The sequence below is a fragment of the Myodes glareolus genome, chromosome 16, assembly GCF_982192425.1.
Source record: "Myodes glareolus chromosome 16, mMyoGla1.1, whole genome shotgun sequence".
NCBI classification, from domain to species: Eukaryota; Metazoa; Chordata; class Mammalia; order Rodentia; family Cricetidae; genus Myodes; species Myodes glareolus.
In genome coordinates, this window is record NC_142041.1 from 38,404,134 (window position 1) to 38,422,097 (window position 17,964).

Genomic DNA, 17,964 nt, shown 5'->3' on the forward strand with positions numbered 1-17,964 from the left:
AATATGCTAATAGTAAGCATATTGTTTAATACATGAGGATCAGATTTATCAGTATAATAAAGACCTACTTGAGAGTTCTTCAGAATATCTTGAGTTATCATATTCTTTTGCATTAATAACATTTGTGTAGGTGTGAGGTAAGCTGTGTTTTAAAAACACAGTAAGTGATAAAATTAAATGAAAAATGTATGATAACTTCCAGGCATAACAAATATATGTGCTAGTTATTTAAAGTACTCCACGTCCAGAACAAAATATTTCCGTGGTTCCCTCCATGTATAGGACATATATTCATCTTTGGATTTTTTTTTTCCTATTGTATTTATCTTCGTTGCATCTCTTTCTATAACTACTAGGAATTGCTTATGTGCTTACAAAAAAACCTTAAATTTAAATAAAATAGTACTTGTTGCCTTGATTTTAAGATTGTTCAAAGGAGTGGTTTAGAAAGCATAATGTTAGGTCCAAAGTACCCAGTATGCCAGTGCTAGTGACTATGTCCTGAATAGGAAGACTCTGACTGGCAAACAGAGGGTTGTTATTGGGTAAGCAGAAACCTAATTTCTTCACTCCTCAGGAATCTCTTAAAGTGGTGTTTACTTGGACACCATTTAATCTGTCCCCGAAGGTCAACTGCCTCCAGCAAGGGCATCTAGTTCCTGGTTAATCCATACGTCCTTTATCCACTCAAAGACCCCACCCTGCTGAATATAATATAAAATCTGCTTGCTTTCCTACCATCTTGTTTCCCTCTGCCCCCCCTCTTCATCCCCAAGAAATAGTCTTGGCAGTTTAATCCCCAGTAAAGTTTTTTTTTCTACCCATAGAGAGGTCTGATTTGGTTGTTTTACTATAGTCTCAGCTACAGATAAAATTCATAAGACATTTTCTTAAACTGATACAAATGCCTTTCGTTCCATTTACTTGGAAAAGAGTGGCACAATCCGAAGCCTTCAGGCCAACACTCATCATCTCTGCTACCCTCTTCTCCGATGCTTCTTATACAGCAAAAGTTTTTCTACAGTAAAACAACACTCAACTCAGGAAGGATTCTGTATGCATCTTTTTAAAGACTTCTTTTCCAGAGGGTTCTTATTCACTGGAATTTCAGGATTCTGGGATTTGCTCTAGCGTGTTTGCTTTATATATCTCAAGTCAATAACAATCAACTGGCTAAGAAAGACGGTCTTGTCTACATCCCCTGGGCAGCACTGAGGAGATATATATTCAGGGTCCTGCATTCGCCTTACCCCCGGCTCTTTTCCATAGGCCTTGTAGTCCAATGTCCCAAAGTCAAGACTTTCTGAAAGATGCTCTGTTCACTAGAGACAGCCACTGAGTCCCAGCAGGAGTTGTTTTGTAGATAACCTTTTACTGAATTGTTACTATCTGGGTGGGAAATATAGTATCTCATTTAAGACTCATTTTACAATCCTTAATTAGTAACACAGTCATCTCAATTTACAAATGAAGAAAACCTGCCACTCAAAAGTGGCATACCCAATCTGCAAGTGGTGGGAGTTAGGAATGAAGTCAGTGTCAGATGTGAAGGATAGTCCATTTCACCCAAGTCCAAACGGCAGAAGGGAAAAATGGCTGTCTGTGGTATCTATTAGCATCCTAAGTGTATTCTGGCCTCCAGGCTCCCTCAGAATCACAAATATTTGTAACACATTTTTCAAAGTCTGAAGTAGCTTCCTAGCTGTTCTTACCTCCCCCTTTCCCTAATCTTCCCCAAGTCAGGGCTCTCCTTCCCCTAGCTAGTCATTCTCCTTATAACCCTGCCATTTCCAGTTATGCTCACTCTGTTTCTCTCTCTCTCTCTCTCTCTCTCTCTCTCTCTCTCTCTCTCTCCTTTTCCCTTCCTCTCTCTGGCTGCTGTGCCTCTGCTTTTCTCATGGCCAGGCCCAGTCTGCTGGTCACATTCAGTCTACTGCTTTCTCTCCCTGCTCTGGACTTTTCCAGAAGCCTCTAGGTGTTCTCAAATGTCTACAATAAAAACCTTTACCCATACCATGAAGCAGTCATGTTATCAATTTACACGGTGAGGACTGGGTTCTTCATAACTCTTATCTGCTTGTCATATCTTAAATTGCTATTCTCTCCTGCCTCCTAGCCTCATTAAAATGAACATTACTGTTTGTGTCTGTACGTATTCCGTGTGCTTTTTCCTCAGCTCTTTTTTTTCCCTTTGGTTTGTTTGATTTGTCCTATTCCAGTTTGTTTGTTGCCTATTTGCTTTCTAATGAGAGGAGAAGCAAAGCAAGCAGTTTTGAGTGGGTAGCGAGGTGGAGAGGATCTGGGAAGACTCGAAGGAAGGGAGACTGTGATTAGAATATGTTGCATGAAAAAACTATTTTCAATGAAATTAAAATTATAGAAAGAAAGAAAGAAAGACCAAAAGAAAGAGGGAGGGAGGGAAAAGGGAGGAAGAGAGGGGAAAGGAGGAAGGGAGAGAGAGAGAGAGAGAGAGAGAGAGAGAGAGAGAGAGAGAGAAAGAAAGGAGGGAAGGAGGGAGGGAGAGAGGAAGGAAGGAAGGAAACTACTTCAAGGGGCTAGGTCTTGCTGAGGTCCCTGTGACATTTTGGGTCTTCTCTGGTCATTTAAAAAAAATAAAATTAAACCTAGGCATGTCAGCAACCAATAGGGAGGGGTAAGGGAGCTACCTTTTCCTACCTCCCTACTAAACCACTGGCTACTGATGAATTGTGGGGAGGAATAACCATTATCTTAAGTTGTGTACCAGTGATAAAGCCATTAGGTTCTAATGTACGGCTCCAAACCCATGCTCACACAGATGGCCCTGGAACAGTGGCTCACAACACAAAAGGATATCAGTGTGGAAAAGGAAGCTTATAGGGAACTGGGGCTAACAGAGATGCAAGGGCGCTAGGATAGGGTGAAGGGCGAAACTAATCAGAATAAAGACTATACACATATCAAATGGTCAAAGAATGAATTTAATACCCTACCCAGAAAAATAACTGAAACAATAAAAATATTTAAATCCTGGCAATAGAAAAAGGAAAAAATGCCTATGACAAGTGGACAATTGTCTATAACACCACAAAGGATTTTCCCTTTGCTTGGTTATGAGTATTTTATGTACATGCAACATAGTTATTCTGCCTGGATGATACCACAAAATTTTAGCAAACGAATGTTTCTCCATGGAATGGTTTTTTCCCTTTCTCTTTCAAGTTGGTAACTTGTCTACTTGTTACTTCATAGACAATAAAGGGTTGAGTTCTTCAAAGACTAAGCTTTCAAAGGAACTGCCAGATTTTAAACACACACACACCCCGGATTCTCAGTTAAATCTACTCACATCTTAGCATATGTCCCATGTGGTGTTATGAACAAATGATTTGGGTTAATCAGAAAGTTATATTTAGTTGGGCATTCTCTTTACTTCCTAAGCCCAGTAAGTCTATTTTAGAAAAATTCAGATCATAAGAATAAAAGAGAAGAAAAACCGGAAGCATAGCTTAATAATGTGTGAACTGAGCAAGAGCTGGGAGGAGTACCTTCAACAGGTGCATCGGCAGCTAAAACAAACACAGCAGAATAATCCAAAGATCACTGTAAATCCTTTCGGGGCTATACCCACTACAAATGTTTTCCATAGACATGTAGTAGTTTGAAAAACTGGAGTTTTCCACAATGAAAGCCTTCAGCACCCGGGAGTGATGTGGAAACGAACAGTTGCCACTCCTAAAAGACTATGAAGACACAGTCTTTTATTTTTTAATTTTATGTGTAAAGGTGTCTGACCTGCACATACACTTATGTACAATTTGTGTATCTGATGACCAGAGAGGCCAGAAGAGGGCATCCAATCCCCTGGAACCGAAGTTAAAGACAGTTAAGAAACACCATACGGGTGTTTAGAGTAGAACCTGGGTCTTCTGGAAGAGGAGTCAGTGCTGTTGAACCCTGAGCCGTCTCTCCAGCTCCAACAGCTGCTTCTAGACTTGTCATTTCTCATCTTCCTGGTGCCATCAAATGCCACACTGCAAGAACTAATGACAGTTAAGATTCAAGCGCAGTTTAGAAAGGTGTGCTTTAAATGACACTATAGACTAATTTATAAACTATTACACTTGGAAATATGAGTAGCTACTGGCTAATTGCTGTTAGCACTGTTGGTCTAAGGGTGTGTTTTTGTTGTTTTGTTTCAGCTTGTTTCTTTGATTTTGAAATAGGGTCTTGGTAAGTAGCTCGGGCTGGCCTTGAACTCACTACAGTCATCCTACTTCAGCCTCCAGAGTGCTTGGACGGCTACCTATGAGTTCTTAATGAGGGTAAATAATAATAAACTTTACCTTCAGGCTGGATCAGTTTAAGAGACTCTTCAGTCATGAATATCCAGAACTATGCATGTAAAGAAGAAGAATTATGGGACCAAAGGCTAAGCAATAAATTAAGAGTGTTTGGGGTCAAGTGACTAGCCCTGTTCACCACACCAGAAATCCTGGCGTGAGAAACACAGGCCTCTCTTCTGGGCACTTAAGTTCTGGTGGATGTTTCTGTAGGGACAAGCAAGTAATTTAGGTCTCGAGCTTTCCACATAGAATGGCAGTCCTCAGAAAATGGTAGGATTAACTGTCTAGGAGGTCACAAGGAAAGCCATCACTAAATGGGTTACTCCAAAGAGAGCTCTTCAAAAAAGAAACTGGCACTGTCAGGGCAACTGTGTGGAGAAGGGTCCTCTGGGGTAGTTTTGTTATTTCTGGAACACAAAATGACCCAAAGAGAAATATATAGCCGAACCATGAGGCTCCTAGAACGTAAAATCGCTTCTCGAATATTAATATCTACAGCACCAGAGACCCTGTTAAAATGTGGGTTCTGATTCAGCAGGCTCCGTGTGGAGCCTCTCTGAGTCCCCATTCCTAACAGCTAAGGCAAACACAGAGAAGCATCTGGAACAGGAAGGTCTTATGCCACTCTATAGATCTTACACCTTTTCCCCCAGGTGGGAGTAGGAGTTGAGGTGTGGGTATTTGTGACCTGAGGGTGACCAGATTTCAGAAGGTTAGAAGCAGGCACAAGGCTGCTATGGTCTAGAGAATAACAGGTGTCCAAACCCCGAAGACATTTTCTGGCTTATTGATGGATGTGGAAGGGCTAGCTCACTGTGGGCCCGGTCTTGAGTTGTATAAGAAAGCAGACTGAGCAAGCCATGAGGAGTAAGCAATGCTCCTCCGTGCCTTCTGCTTCAGTTCTTGCTTGGAGTCCTTCCCTCACTTGTAAAGTATGACCCAGAAGTTCAAGCTAAACCCCTTTCCTTCGGACATTCTTCTGGTGTTTATCACAACTAGGACACATACATCGTAGATTCAGTCACTTTTTGCTAAGGCCCCTCTGGATATAGTCTGTCTTCTAGGATAAAACGTAAATTCCTGTTGGGTGGGATTAACTTCCTTCTATTTCCACCCCTGATACGCAGGGCTTCCACCCCTGATACACAGGGTTTCCATCCCTGATACACAGGGTTTCCATCCCTGATACACAGGACTTCCTCTGGCGGCAGTTCCATTGATATGCAGAAATCTCTTTCTCGATCAAAGACTCTTTCACAAATATTAAGGCATCGGGAAACCTCAGAGCATCAGTCCCCACAGAGTCTCATCATTTATTTTCCCTCTTCTCATTTTTAACATCGGAAGCAATATGAGATTTCAGCGCCAGTTACACAGCTAAGAATTCATTCATTTCTCAAGTCCCGGATCAGCATCCTGAACTGCGCGCAGGTCCCCGTGGCCCTTCCTGATGGCTGATGAGTGTTCTTTCTTTTACCACCTGCTGGTGATAGCCTGCTTTGATAAGGTACTTAGTGCATTAACTTAGCACCTGTGCTAATTGCCTTCTCCTGTTACAAACCGATTCTGAGTGTGTCAAAATGTTAGCCTCAGCCAGAGGTACTCAGTCCTGCTTACCTGGCAAAATCACCTATGATCACTTTGTTTTAAAGAACAGTGCCCAGACTCTACTCTTCCAGGATGCTTATTTGATTTAACAGAGGTGGGATTCAATTATAAATATGATTGATAAGCTGCCTCCTTAATTCTATTGTGCAGTCAAAACTGGCAAGCACTGGCTGACTCAAACCTACATGAGGATTTTTGTATTCCTAACATCCCTACCCTTTGGTAATTCAATCTAAATCTATGTTTTATCCATCTGGAACACCACTAAGAACGAGGAAGGAATCCAAACTAACCAACAAGATGTTAGAAAGCCTATAAAGATAGCTGTTAAAGTGGATAAAACTGTGAGTTAATAGTTTTAAAAAGCAAGAACAGCTCTATTATCTTACCGGTTATGTAATATTGGAGAAGTCGTTATCCGCTTCCTGATTTCTAAGCACAGCCAACCAGCATTAGCACGAGGACAGAAGACGTTGTCTGCATCACAATTTTCTCATATGTCAAGTATGCTTTAACATTTCTCAAGGAATTGTTAAATAGATTTAATGAAGGTCCTTGGTAGTATGCTTAGGAAAGTTGGGGACATTTCATCTCTTCCCAGATATATTTACAATACGATAGGCATGCTAGCTTTCTTTCCTTCCCACATTCTCCAAACTTGAAAAGAAATTTGAAAACTCTGTGTGTGTGTGTGTGTGTGTGTGTGTGTGCGTGTGTGTGTAAGGGGTGTTGTGTCTTTGAGTGCAGGTGCTCACACACTACTGTGCTCCCCACAGATGTGGGTCCGCACCTTCCACCTTGTTTAAAATATGGTCTCTTGTTGTTTGTCACTCTGTATACCAGACTATCTGGCCTAAGGGCATCTAGGGATTCTCCTGTCTCTCTCTTCTGAATCTAGACAAGAGGATTGAGATTATAGATGCAGGTATTGTGTCTAACTTTTATGTGGGTGCTGGGGATCGATAACCAAGTCCTCAAACTCACAGGGCAAAAGTTTTACACTGTAAGTCATCTTCCCGACCCTGGTTAAATAAAAAATAAAATAAATTTTAAAAAATAAAAAAATATTTTAACCATCTAATCTAAGAATATTTGTGAATTAATTTTATTATTTTTGGTGGTTTGAAACAGGGTTTCTTTTCATAGCTTTGACTGTCCTGGAATTAGCTCTGCAGACCAGGCTGACCTCGAACTCAGAGAGATCCTCCTGCCTCTGCCTTCAGGGTGCTGGGAATAAAGGTGTGTGCCAATATGGCCCAGTTTTTTATTTTGTTTTCTAATTTGATTTTTCTGATGAGCAATATCGTGAGCATGTATTTGATGGCATGAATGGCTACATTGTTCTGCCCCCTTGGTGGGCAGAACAATCCTGAGTACATATTGCAAGTGCTTTTATTTCCAAGGACTCTAAATCAATAAGGAAGTTTTTACCCAACAAAACAATCAGTTATAGCCAACATCAATGCCAAATGGTATGGGCCACTGAACATAAGTATTCATTGGACATTTTTGGTCATTTGTCAAAGTAACTTGATGGCAAGATTTAGTCTCTGAGGTAGCCATCACTTGGCTGAAGACGCTCCTGTCCACAACTACAGTAAGGAGGGCCTAAGAGTCCAAGCACAGAAGCAGCTAGGTAGAAATGGTAATGGTAAGGTCCAGATTCCCCAGCAGAATTATGACAGAAAGAATATAGTAATCCCACATCAGCAACAGCCAAATGGCTATACAATAGCATGACTTTGTGTTTCTATATGAAACTACTTGTCCCACTTTCTAAAACTTCTGTTCCAATTGCTTATGAAAATGAACCTTGTATCATTTCCATGCCCACAAGCTTATATTTGTTGGAGCCACAAGTATTATACAGGAAATGTGATGTGAGATGTCCTTCCGTATATGTGTTGCTTTTATGGTTAATGAAGAAACTTGTTATGGAATTTGCCTTCAATGTGACAAGGTCAGCCATTTGGACAAGAAACTGCTCTTGCCCAGACTGTTTGATGGTATGCTGTATGAACTGGACATGCAGGATCCACAGAAAACTGACTGCTGAACATTTCAAAAGATGAGAAAGTCTTCAGGTTCCTGCTTCTCAGAAGAAGCTGCCAGACATTCTGCAGGATACAGAAGAAGGTGACTGACAAACTGTCAAGATAGGTGAAGCAGTCTTTCAAATTTCCTGATTTATGAAGAAATCCTCTAGATACTATGGGCCTGTAGGCAGAAGATGGATGCCCCAACACTACAGAAGAACTTTGGGTGACTGTCCAGGAAGTAAGATGTCTCTCTCAATTCTAGAACTTTGGAAGCTGCTTACAATGCACTTCTATTTACTTAGGCAGTATTTTATCCTTCTGGGGTCTTTAAAGAGTGGAAGATAGATAGTTATAGTTAACATTTTCCTTAGTTATGATAAAAGAAAAATTAGATATAAAACTTTCCAGATACAAATAGACTAAATATTGTAAGTGTAATTCTTGCTTGATATCTGTTTTGTTATATGTAATTTTACTATGTTGAAGTTAAAACCTTCCATTTTATTTAGACAGAAAAGGGGAGATTATGTGGGATGTCCTTCTGTATATGTGTTGCTTTTATTGGTTAATGAATAAAGCTATTTTGGTCAATGGCTTAGCAGAGTAAAGCCAGGCAGGAAATCAGAACAGAGAGAGAGAGAGTAGGTGGGGTCAGGGAGACACCAAAGGAGAAAGACACTGTTGCTGGAGCCTTTCCGGTAAGTCACAGCCTCACAACAATACATGGATTAATAGGAATGGGTTAATTTAAGATATAAGAGATGGGTATGAATACACCTAAACTATTGGCCAAACAGTCTTGTTTTGTGGGATTATTCATTTCTAAACAGTTGGGAAACAAATGAGCAGCCTCTACCTATATAAATGTACAGCTGACAGATCCTAGACAGACCCACAAGTGTTCAGCTTATGGAGACCTGATTCCAGAGCTTTAGGAACACTTGTCTTTTCGACAGTCACCACCAAATCTGTTAAAACCATGTGCAGTCATGATACTTTTTCCTTTAAAAATGGATTCATTCTCAAAATGTAACTTCTGTTACGTTTTGTCTGTCCAGGCAACAGAACGACCTTCCATGGGGCCTTAGAGGGATAGCACTGTTCATTCTTTGTTCTAATAGTCAAATCTACAAAAAGTCAATCCCCCCACAATTGCCACAATTGTGACAATGGATAATAGACCACGTAGGAATTTCAAAAAGATAGGAAGACAGTGTGCCCAGTCCTACTGACAAATGAGTCTGGGTGTCTTCCAAAGCTGGTTATGATCATAAAGATTGGGGTGAGGGGAGTGGGTGAGTTCAGGGTTCTTATCTAATGGTTTGGAATGTCAAGTATTTCCCCTTGGATGCTGGCCCTTCCTGGGTCCTGTCACCTGTTCCTGGAGCGCTGTCAGGTCCTGCCTGCTTTTTTTGCTTGTTTGTTTGTTTGTTTGTTTGTTTGAGTTTTTGTGATTCTGAAATGCATGTTGATATCATTGTTTTTGTCCATGGAATTTTTTTAACTGTGTCTGTAAGAACTAAATAGCTGACAGAGATCGCTCCTTCTCTCTGTTTCTTCACCCAAAGAATAAAGAACATGCAGGGGGTAGGTAACTTGCCTGTTCTTTTCATTTTATTTTTTCATTTTACCCTTAGATCTTAAGAGCCAGATTTTCACTTGCAGTAGACGTCCTGAGCCCTGAGGGGCTGCTGAGGCTGGCACTCAAGACACCCGATATATTGTTGCAGATGCAGAGCTTTTCCTTTAAAATTGAAGCTAATTCCTGTCTTAAGCCTTTCGTGTGTCCTGATAGGAAACTGATCTGGCCACATCCAAGTAAGCTTAATCATTCCAATAAGTTCTTGTTTATTTCATTAGTGTGTGGTGTCTGCTCATGGACTTTTCCTTCCTCCCTGGGATTAAGCCAAACTCCAGTGATTACGGAACTACAGTGAAGGAGTGTTTCAGTGGTTGAGAACAGATCTCCATTGATATAGGCAATTAGAACACCTGGTCCTCACAGCTGTGGCCTCTACGGACCTGCTGCATCCCTCACCCCATCTACCTAGTCTTGGACTGTATGGCCTGGATCATCACTGACAGTCACACCCCTTATCATGTCTCTGTCCACTGAAATATGCCTCCTTTGTGGGACATGAAGATTTAGTTGCTACCCTCTGTGTCCTTGAGGCACTGGGATCCTCCAGCTTGACTGGCTCTGAGCTGAAACGTATGAGAATCTTTGTTAACAATGCTGAGGCCTTCCAATCATCCACATGAGAAATATATCCCAGATAGGGTAGGTGCTATAATCTTAAAGAGCAACATAATTCATTCTACATTCACAGAAAATCTATTACAATTCCAGGGAACTTTCCATGATAGCCACTGTTTGAATGAGACCTTTTTGCCTTCAATTAGATATCCAGTACAGAAACAATTCCCAGTGCTCTCATTCACGCTTTCCTGCTAAAGAAAGTCACAGACTATATAAACCTGTATAACCAAGTTCAAGGAAAAGGAGAAGTCTAATGCTCCAGAGTTCCAGAAACAGAGCAGAGCCAGTTTCTGACACCATACTAGCTCCTCTCTTGGAATTTGGTTCAAAGCGGGTCAAGAGCAAAAGTCATTGTCTGATTCATTAGTTTCCAACTTTTCTTTCTGCAAAGGGAGAATCTTTTTTTTTTTTTAGTAAATTTTATTAAATTATAAAAGTTTCCATTTCCGCCCCCCCTCCCAACACCCTCCCACTCCCCCCACTCCCCCCCTCCTTCCCCTCCGTCCCCCAGGGCAGTCAGGGTTTCCTGCCCTGTGGGAAGCTCAAAGGGAGAATCTTTATCTGGTGAATGGGAGGATATAGAGAAGAAGGAGCATGGAAAACATGGAATGAAGAATCCTTCCCCCTTAGAAATCAGGCTTTGCCTTTTGTTTGCCTGACTTCTGGTAGCCTTAGCGTGGAATGTCAGCCCCACAGGTCTTCTGACACAATTGAGCAGAGTTGTAGGACTGAAAGTCACTAGGTGGCTGGCAGGATGGGTCAGTGTGTAAAATCACTTACCACATGAGCCTCACAACCTGAATTAAATCCCTGGAACCCACAGTGGAAGGAAAGAAATACTCCTTAAAATTGGCCCCTGACCTTCCCACATACACCATGATACATGTATACCTACCTGCACTTATATGCACACACACAAAATGGTAAATAAAATAATTTTAAATAAATAGAAGTCAGTAGAGGCAGCTGAGTTTCAATATTTCCTGTTGTCTTTCAGCTGCTGTCCATAGATTTCCTTCTTATTTTGTAGTCCGTATGTCTGGGTCTATGGAGGCTGCACAGAGAAGTCAAGCATGCTTACCTTATCAATTTATAGAACAGAGAACTGGTATGAAAAATATGGACCTGCTAAGAGCTTGTGTAAAAGCTGTGAGCTACACAATCATTTTTTTGATATTGCTGAAAATCAAGGAAGGAAATAAAGCATTCCAGCCCGGTGTGGTGTCTCAGGCCTCTAATTCAGCACTTGGCAGGAAGAGAGAGGCAGACGTCAGTGAATTCAAGGCTATTCTGATCTACAAAATGAGTTCCAGAGCAGCCAGTTGCAGGTGGAGTTTTTCTGTGTTTTGGCAGTAGCTCCCAAATAACCACACAGAAGCTTATTATTAATTATAAATGCTCGGCCAGTAGCTTAGGCTTGTTACTAGCTAACTCTTACAACTTAAATTAAGCCATTTATAATAATCTATATTCTGCTACATGACCTTACCTCTCTTTCCTCTTGCACCTCCTGTTTCCTTCCTGTGTCTCACGGGTGATTTTTTTGACTTCATTTTTCTTCCCAGTGTCCTTAGTGTTTAGTTCTCCCTCCTAAGCTTTTCCTGTCCAGCTGTTGGCCAGTCATCTTCTTTATCAAGCCAATCACAGTGTAATTTACACAGTGTACATTAGGATTATTCCATAAGAGCCAGGACTACATAGTGAGACTTTGTTTTGACCTTTCCCAACCAAAAAAAAAAGCATTCCAGTTTAGACTTTAAAAAAAAAAAATAAGTGCTACCTTCTACCCCAGCAAACCACAGTGCCTCAGTCAGTTTCTTTACCCAGTGATGTGGTTTGAGAGGTGAATACTATACCAGTTTGAATGAAAATATCACCCATTGGCTCAGATACTTGAATACTTGGTTTCCAGCTGGTAGTGCTGATTGGGGTGGCTTGGAAGGTGTGACTTTGCTGGGAAAAGTACACCACTGGGAAGGGCTCTGAGATTAAAGACCCGAAGTCACTTCCAATTTACTGCCTCTGTTGTGCTTGCAGTTGAGGGTGTGGGCTCTCAGCTTCCTTCTCCAGCTACCACGAGTGGGGCTTGCTGCTATGCCTTCCCCACTGTCTTCATCAGGGTTTCTATTGTTGTGAAGAGACACAATGATCCAAGCAACTATTGTGAAGAAAAACATTTCACTGAGGTGGCAACTTACAGTCTTAGAGGGTCAGTCCATTATCATTATGGTGGGGAGCATGGTGGCACACCGGCAGACGTGGTACTGGAGTAGTAGCTGAGAGTTCTACATCTTTCAGGCAACAGGAAGTCAACTGAGATGCTGCATGCTATCCTGTGTATAGGAAACCTCAAAGTTTATCCCCCACACTTCTTCCAACAAAATCATACCCATTCCAACAAAGCCATACCTCCTAATAGTGCCATGAGATTATGGGGGTCAATAACATTCAAACTACCACATCCGTGATGAAGGACTCTTGTCCCTCTTAAACCATAGCCCAAATAAGCTTTTATAATTCACCTTGGTCACGGTGTTTTATCACAGCAACAGAAAAGTAACTAATGCTACTCCACAACACACGCACATACACAGCACACACACACACACACACACACACACAGAGAGAGAGAGAGAGAGAGAGAGAGAGAGAGCTCTTTATGCTGAAGAATCTCTATTTCAAAACATACTTAATAGCATTTTTGTTATCCTTCCCCAACCACTGTTAAATATGAGCCTTCAGTTTCTCCTATAGTGGTACTTTCCAGGCCGTCTCGGAGGCTACTGTTCATAAACCAAGAGCTCAATGCTGATGATATCTAGTATTCCTATTTTTTGTTGCCACAATTACAGTCAGTATCTAAATGCCAGAGGCATCCCATTTATGTGTTTAATTGTTTGTTTGAGGTGAGCTGGGTGTCAACAAATTTTTGCAGGGTTTCTTTCCATAACTGGGGTCACCTTGCTGCTGGATATTTAGACTGGCTTCAAGTGGTGTGGCATTCCGAGACAGGCACCTGTTGATCCCCTCATGGGAACAGTGTCTCCACTGTTAATACAGTACTAATACACTCGGCCACATGTGCAGCTTTCAAGGTTGTGCCTCTATCACATCTGTTTACAGCTCATGAAGCAAACTCAGAGTCAAGGCAAAGAGTAGACATACACAAGGTGAATTGGGGACCTGAAGCCAGCCATCCTGTTTGTCACATCTAGGATTCTGCTCATAAAGAAGAGCCAATGCGCACAGGGACCTTGGGAGAAGGTTGAAGGGGAAGGGAGAGGCAGGAGGGGAGTAGGAAAAATATAAAGCTCAATGAAAATCAAGAAGAAGAAGAAGGAGAAGGAGAAGAAGGAGAAGAAGGAGAAGAAGGAGAGTCAATGCATGGCCAGAACACTGACCCCAGGGATGAGGATGGCAAAGGACATGAGACATTTCTTTGAAACCTAGGAGAAATTAAAATGCCTTTGGTTGTAGAAATTCAAGGAAATGTTAGGGATGGTTGAGAATGTTCAAAGTTCACTAGTCTTATCTTCATTTCTCTCAGGGTAAGTGCCCTGCGAATTCTACATGTTTCACGGCATTCATCTCCAGCCTCACAGCTGTGTGGTTATAGCAGGCAAGGCCACCAAATGTGGAGCTAGTGAGGACAGCAGAAGCCTCTGTCTTTTGTTTCACCCTATAATGAAAACTTTTGAAAAATAGACATAGAAACAGTAGCATTTAAAACATCTTCCCTATAATCCTCTCGCACAAAGGCCAACGTGCCAAGTGTCATCCAGCACAGAAAGGGATAAGCAAATTGGCGGTTGCTATGGAGCCACTCCAGCACCGCTGGCTTGTGAAGTAGGGTTGACACTGACAGCTATTAAAAGTTAAAGGGAAACATAAGCCAAGTTCACATAGTTTCTAAGTAATGACAAAAACATGATTCTTATGGGACTGAAAAAAAAAATGGCTCAAAATGTTTTCAAAATCGGTGGAGTAGTAAGAGTCGGTGGAAAGAACCAAGCAGCAGTCAGTAAATGGAGATTTTGATGAGGAATACAATCAATTAAAACAAAAACTATACATTAGGGGTATAGAATCAAATCCAGAGAAGACAAGAATGTTAGTAGGAGATGTGAAATATTAAAAATAATACAAAGATATAAACCACCACCACAGGGGAAGAAATAAATTAGCCAAGCTTGCAGAAAAAGCAAAAGCTGTTGAGAATTTTCCTTCAGAGATTGGGAATAAAAATAATTTTGCTTGTTAGTTGCCTGTGATAAAATCCCATGTAGCCCAGGTTGGCCTTGAGCCCGCTTTATAACCATGACTAGAGGCAGTCCGGATCTTAAAGGAGTTTAATTTTTCCCCTCTACACCACCTCTTTTCAATGCTGAAGTTAAAACCCAGGGTTCTTCGCAACCTAAGCAAATGGTCTACCACTGACTCGCATTCTCAGATCTTTTGAAAAGATCTTTTCCAAGCTGGAGCAATGGCTCAGCTGTTAAGCGCACTTACTTTCCTTTTATAGGACCAAGGTTTGATTCCTAGCCCCACATGGAGGTTCATAACCACTTGTAAATCCAGTTTCAGGGGATTCAGCACCCTCTTCTGTTGGAGGAGGCCGCTAGTTGGTTCCAGGCTGCTCAGCCCCAAAATAATCACACAGAAACTGTATTATTTAAATCACTGCTTAGTTCTAGCTTCTTATTGGCTAACTCTCCCATCTCCATTAATCTGTGTATCAACATGTGACTGAGGCTTACCAGGTAAAGTTCCGGCATCTGTCTCTGGAGGGGCATATGGCTTCTCTCTGACTCTGCCTCCTTTCTCCCAGCATTCAGTTTTGTTCTCCCTGCCTCCATCTACCTAAGTTCTGTTGTATCAACAGGCCAAGGCAGTTTCCTTATTCAGTAATGGTAATCACAGCACACAGAGGGGACTCCCATATCACTCTTCTGGCCTTTGAGGGCACCAGCCATATAAGTGATTCACAGACATGCACACAAGAAAAATACCCATACGCACAAAATAAAATTTAAGCTTCAAAAAGTGAAATAACTATTTTTAAAAGAGTTTTTTAAGGTAATTGTTTACTGAAAGAAGGTCTGGGTGACTAAGTAATGTAAGACAGGACAATAAACAGAAGGTGAGGTTAAAAGGTCTACAGTTGGAGACACGCTTGTTCTGTTAGGGTGAATTTCTTCATATGTAGTTTCTGGCATGTAGTTTACATCACACAAAGAAGGGCAGTTCAGACTAAGCCAGTATAAGATTCTAGAACCTTGAAAAGATTTTGTTTTGTTTATTGTTTTTTGACACAGAGTTTCTCTGCATAGTTCTTATTATTCTGAAACTCACTGTGCACACCAGACTGGCCTAGAACTCAGCTATCTGCCTGCCTCTGCCTTCCAAGTGCTGGGACTAAAGGTATGCGCTACCAAGGTTATAGACTACTAAAATGACAAAAACAGAAATTGGGATACATCCAATCTCTGAAACCCCATGTCTCAGGAAACATTACTCTTTGGAGGGAGATAGACATGCTTCAAGGAGTTCAGAGAAGAAATCTTTCTGAGTTAGGGCCTTTGGTAACTACATGAAACACCCAAAAAAAGACATTGAGACACCAGAATACACCATGCCATGCTGAGGACAAATGTCCTTCTGTGAACCAAAGCCTAATGGGTAAAGCCCAGGATATGGCATCCCAGAAAGGATCAGAGATTCACCAAGGCTACCGCCGATTAATAGCGGCAGACTGTCTGTTACCAACACATGGGGCATTGCCTTTGTCCAGCCCAAGGGAAACTGAGAACCTGAGGAGACAAACATATAAAAGTATGGCACAGGCTTCAAAACCACTGTAAACTGTTACCTCCCTGGGTCAAGCCTTGCTTTAGGCAATAATTTAGATACAAGTTCAAGAGAGATGTTTAATCAACTTATTTGAAGAAGTAGTAAACACAGTAAATGACAGAGGAGCAAGAAGCAATCTTGGAGTTTTTCCTCGAGCTAATGTGCACCCAGAGGCAGAGGCAGGGCACGCTGGGACTGCTCTCTACCACTAGTGGGGAGCACCCAATTCATTCCAGCTCTACCTCTGCCCCATGTGGTGGGTCCTCATTCACCAAGTGCAGGCCCCCAGCCTACTGTGACCCAGATGGAGAGCCCTCCATCACAAGACCCTACCAGCAGAACAGCTGAGTGGTCCTAAACAAACACGGAACTCAGATCTCAGCTCCCCTACTCTGCACTGCACTGACACCTATGAAGACCAGGAGAACCGACAGATCCTCAGAGTCCTCTCATGAAACAACTGAGCAAAGTACTTGACACGAAAGTTTCCCAATTTAATTTTTCCCCAGAGCTTTCTCTGTCCCAGGAACCGCTTTGGGGTATTCCGTTATCCCTTGAGGATCAATTGGTACCTTGGAACCACACTGAGCTCCCCTCTAGACAAGAAGGAAGCAAAATTGTCCACAGTAACCCTAGTGGCCAGCAAGAACTCAAACCAGCCCTGGAGAGACCCCAAGATGCTCCAGTCTTCAGGTTCTAAGTACCATAGACAGAATGCAAACAGCAAGGTACTAGGAAGGTCCATTTCACCTCCCTGTTGGATGACCACTTTCCTAGGATCTTGATACGACAGGGTAAGTAGCCATGTTCCCAAGTGAAAATGTGAGGGAGTTAAAGAAAAGAACCATCTTGAAACTGGGAGATTTCCAAAAACTGGAGGAAGAGCGTGGGAACAAAGCCAGGACCGTGACAAGGAAAACCATAACTTTGATGGAGAGCTAGGTCTACATTGGATTGGTCCAGAGCCTGCTGATACTCTGTGTTCATCACCGCTTCTTCCCCAAGGGCACTAAAGAAAACCTTGTTTTCTTTGATTCCTCCCAGGCTACCAACTCTAGTACTTGGACATTATTGAACTGCCTTTGCCTTTTGCGTGTTTCTTGTATAATAAAGGAAGTTAATTTAAATAATGCTTTAAACCAGGGGTTCTCAACCTTCCTAATGCTGTGACCCTTTAATATAGTTCCTCCTGTCATGGTGACCCTCAACCATAAAGTGATTTCCGTTGCTACCTCATAACTATACTTTTGATACTATTATGAGTCATAATGCAAATATTTTTAGAGATAGAAGTTTGACAAAGGGGTTGCAACCACAGGTTGAGAGCCACAATAAACGGTTTGGAAGAAAAAAAATAAAACAGTCTTGAACTATGTGAAATTGGTAAGAGGAATTCAGCTAGGATAAGTACATTTGTTAAATGTATGTTTAGGGAATGAGTCAGACAACTTGAATGAAATCTAAGAGCACTTATATGGGAATATAAATTCTACCCATAATTGGCTCTAAGGTCGGTGTCAAGGTAATTTCTTTTTGTTGTTGCTGGGTTTTTGTCTTTACAGGGAATTTATTTATTTGAGACATGCTCCTTATGCAGACCAGGCAGGCCTAAAACAAACAAAGGTCCACCTAAAAGATGAGAAAGAGAGAAAGAGTTGGGGGGGGAGGCCAAGTCGTGTATTAAAGGCGTGAGCCAATATGATTTTAAACCTCTTTTGAGACCAAGAATTTCTTTGAGAATACGGTAAAATTTAAGTACCTTAGAAACACATATTTCCCCATCATTTGCTCTTGATTTTGGGAAGTCCGCAGTCATCCCGTGGGGCTCTATGAATAGTTTTGTGATTTAGGATGAGGCTTGCTCGAAACACATCCGGAGCTC

The 17,964-nt window shown here is 41.7% G+C and overlaps 1 pseudogene; it reads left to right on the forward strand.

Annotated features, from left to right (window-relative positions):
* Window positions 1–17,095, forward strand: part of LOC148119567 (cell division cycle-associated protein 3 pseudogene) — a 38,149-nt pseudogene extending 21,054 nt beyond the window's left edge.
* The last annotated feature ends 869 nt before the right edge of the window (window positions 17,096–17,964 follow it).